We start from the raw sequence: 3,848 nt of genomic DNA, 5'->3' as shown, positions 1-3,848 counted from the left end.
CTGATTGCCAACTTGGAAGTCTGTACTGATGTGGCCTCCCCCACACAATTCACAATTAAGAGGCTGCACATGCATGTCAGCTATCTGCATTTCATCTATTTTTTTACTGAGTGCTCCTATTTGTGCAGCTAGTGCTGTATAAGTGTCAACATTATGCAAGCCTTGCTGCTTCCTAGTTTGAGTCCTTTCCGAATGCCATTGATAATTGTTGGCTGCCATTTCCTCAATAAGTGCATGGGCAACCTCAGGAGTTTTATTATTTATGGATCCTCCGGCTGCAGCATCTAATATGGTCTTATTTGAGTCAGTAAGACCATTATAGAAAGTCTGCACTTGCAGCCAAATGGGGAGGCCATGGTGAGGAACTCTCCTTAACAGCTCCTTGTATCGTTCCCATGACTCATATAAAGATTCCCCCTCTTGCTGGAAAAAAGTAGTGATGTCATTCCTCATTTTAGCAGTTTTAGAAGGGGGAAAATATTTAGAGAGAAAACGGCTGGCCATTTCGTCCCATGTGGCTATAGATCCTGCCGGTAATGAGTTCAACCAAGCTTTGGCTTTATCCTTCAAAGAAAATGGGAATAACCTCAGCCGGATGGCATCATCACTTACCCCATTGTGTTTGAAGGTGTCACAGATTTCCAAGAAGTTAGCAATATGGGCATTCGGATCCTCATGGGCCATACCACAAAACTGAACCGTATTTTGTATCATTTGGATTATGGCCGGTTTAATTTCGAAGTTATTGGCAGCAATAGTTGGCCTGATAATGCTGGAGACAGTCCCGGTGAGGGTAGGCTTGGCATAATCCATCATAGTTCTTTGTTCAGCCATTTCTTGTGCTTCTTGTCTGACTTGCTTAGCAGCTCTCAAACGGACACGGAGAGTCCGTTCAATCTCTGGGTCGTAAAGGATCTCTTCCAGTTCAGGTCTGCTTGTCATAAACTGTTAAAGTCAAAGCAATAAAAATGCCAATATTCACAAAAGAAAATAAATAACTAATCCTATCACACTGAAAATGTAAAGTGAAGTATTGGAATACAAAACCTACATCCTATCATGAATAAATGAAGCCGATTATACTAAAAGCAGATTTAAACCAATCATCTTATTCAAGGTTCCTTTATCTACATCCATCGATTGCAACATCTGAATTCAGACCCAATTTAGATCTGAGTTCAGATCTACAAGTCTTTGGTATTGTTAGTCTAGAGAAATTAATAAATAATAATTCAGATCTGAGCTGGATATCTCATACACACTCATTGGTATACACTACAATATACATCCATTAAGGTTGGAATCAATTTTGTGATGCTTTAGGGCTGAAATCAGATCTGATCTAAAAAAAAAATTTAAAAGGATCTGAAATAAACTAAAACCAGTCCTGAGTTAGGCTTGGGTTAAAAACTCTACAATTGAAGCTCAAACCTGTATAGCTGATGCATATCAAACACTTGCTAAGACCTGAAAATTGGGTCTGCAATGTTTGGTATTGCAAGCTATTCGGCCCATACAACTTTTGTAGAAATCTGAAATCAGGTCTGCTAACTGTTGCACTATAGCAGCCCTGCTACAGATCTGAATGCTAAAAGAAATACTTGGAAAGTGCTAATTTTTCTTAAATATCTGAGGCATAACAATTATTCAATCCAAACATACACCTCCTTAGCTAATGTAGCTCGGTTACAAGTGGGTAAAGCCAAGAATTCAGTCCACCCAGAATTCATAGTATGCTCTGTATCAGTTCAGTCCTCACATCATATCAACTGCATTTCAGATTTGAATTTCTCTCATTCCTTGCTATCCATTCACCCTTGAGGCAGGTTGGATGTATCCTAGGGTGGATTGGGGTAGTGATGGCACCCAATTCACCTCAAACTTGCATCGGTTCAGATCTGAGTTCAGAGGAATTCAGATCTGAACTGAGCAGATCTGTAACAGCAGAATTCAGATCTGAATTCAAGTCTGAGTTTGGATCTGAATTCTCAATTGCCTTACCTTCAGTTATTGCTACCAAATTGTTTTTGGGGAATAGCAGAAGTGCCCTAGGGTGAATTGGGGTGGTGATGACACCCAATTCCCCTCAAAATTTCATCAGTTCAGGTCTGAGTTCAGAGGAACTCAGATCTGAACTGTTGCAGATCTGCAATAGCAGAATTCAGATCTGAACTCAGATCTGAGTTCTGATCCGAATTCTCAATTGCTCCTCTGGTTGTTCAAAAGATCTCCCCCTTTTTTTTTTTCATTTGTTTTTTTTTTTTTTCTTTTTGTAATGAAAGAAAAGAATAATAAAATCTGAAACACAAGCAACTCTTTTCGGCTGAGGGCTGCAGATCTGAAATCTACTGATCTGAGTGTCGAATGCAACTCAGATCTGCAACACTCATGTTTATGTGAATTTTTTTTTTTTCTTTATTCTTTTTGAAAGGAACAACACCAAGATTGAATAGAAATCAAATATGCCTTTATTAAAATGAAACTGAAACCAGAAAAAGAGAGTAATCTACTTAAGAAAGAAGAAACATAACTACATGAGTACAGCAGTTGCAGTCCAAGCTGAAATGAAAAAGTTAGCAAATTAACCCAACTATGAATGCAATGCTGAATGAGATCAGATTAAGAATGCTCAATGTTTCCTAATATTGCTTCTCTAAATCCCCGGCAACGGCGCCAAAAACTTGATGTGTGGCTCATTGTGACACTAGCAAGTGCACTAGCCGTTCAAGTAATAAAGTAGTGAGTGAAGTATCGTTCCCACGAGGATTTAGGAAACAATTACCAATACTAAATTGAGCACTTCTTATCTGATCAACAAATAAATCAAAACTCTAATGAAAGCTAAGAAATCCTAAATTAAAATCTATCTAAATCATTGGCCCAATTGCCTTCAATTCAGGTTAGAAGAGTAAGCAGTAAATGTCAATCTCAGAATTCAGCAATCTATCAATTTGGATCATTCGAATGAATCATGATTGAGCCTTGGTTTGGTGAAACCCCAAGGTCATGAACAGCCTCTCTCAAGTGCATGTTCATCCTATGCATGAGTGACGGTTCTTCTATCTCTAGCAAGAATCTAATCCTCATGCATGCATTTCTTCAAACACTTCTAAGGCATCAATTCAAATCTGAATTGATCACCAACTGAATTGTGCAAGTTATCTCTAACCTTGCACTCAATTCAGTTCTTGAATAGTAGATCTGAATTCCTAGAGTCTCTCTCAAGCACTCTAGGAATTCCAAGCTGTAGATTAATTCGCCCAATCTGAAAATTGCAGATCTGAATTCTCTTTCAAGCAATTCAGATCTTGCAATCTCAGATCTGAGAATTCAGATCTGAGTTTTGAAGGTTAGTTGGCCGAATTAATCTACAATCACACCCTTATTCAAGAAACTTCAAATACAATGCATGACCATTTGAATGAATCAAACAGAATTAGATTGCTGAACTGAAATTTTACAAGCTGAAATACATCAAGGAAGAATGGAAACAAGGAGAAAGAAGAAAGAACATATAACTAAGAAACTGAATTCAAATCAAAAGAGAATGAAACTACAAATGATTTATTACAGAAGATCTTTGAATCACAAACTCTCAATTCGAACTCACCTTCTTCTTCTAGCTTGCTTGTCTTGAACTTCCTTCAGCCCTTCTTCTTCTTCTTCCTTGCGCCTAGCCTTCTTCTCTTCTCTTCTCTCAAGGTGGCCGAACCTCTAAGAGTGGGAGAGCTTTCCTCTCAAGCAATTGAACAACTTTCTCCCCTCCTAGAGGCCTCCTTATATAGTTTTTCAAGGGGGCTCTTGCCCCTTCTTGAAGCCTCTAGAATGGGGTGTATTACACCCCTCAT

At 38.6% G+C, this 3,848-nt stretch overlaps 1 non-coding gene across 1 annotated transcript; it reads left to right on the top strand.

Moving 5' to 3' along the window:
* The first annotated feature begins 349 nt into the window (after positions 1 to 349).
* On the top strand, positions 350 to 456 carry LOC148880146 (small nucleolar RNA R71). Its single transcript, XR_016106152.1, has one exon. It is a non-coding gene; the product is annotated as a small nucleolar RNA R71 (small nucleolar RNA).
* The last annotated feature ends 3,392 nt before the right edge of the window (positions 457 to 3,848 follow it).

The sequence above is a fragment of the Nelumbo lutea genome, chromosome 1 (assembly GCF_056320005.1).
Source record: "Nelumbo lutea isolate HS-2025 chromosome 1, American lotus-T2T, whole genome shotgun sequence".
Taxonomy (NCBI): Eukaryota; Viridiplantae; Streptophyta; class Magnoliopsida; order Proteales; family Nelumbonaceae; genus Nelumbo; species Nelumbo lutea.
Note: the sequence above shows the minus strand (reverse complement) of the source record. Positions and strands in the feature narration are given on the sequence as shown.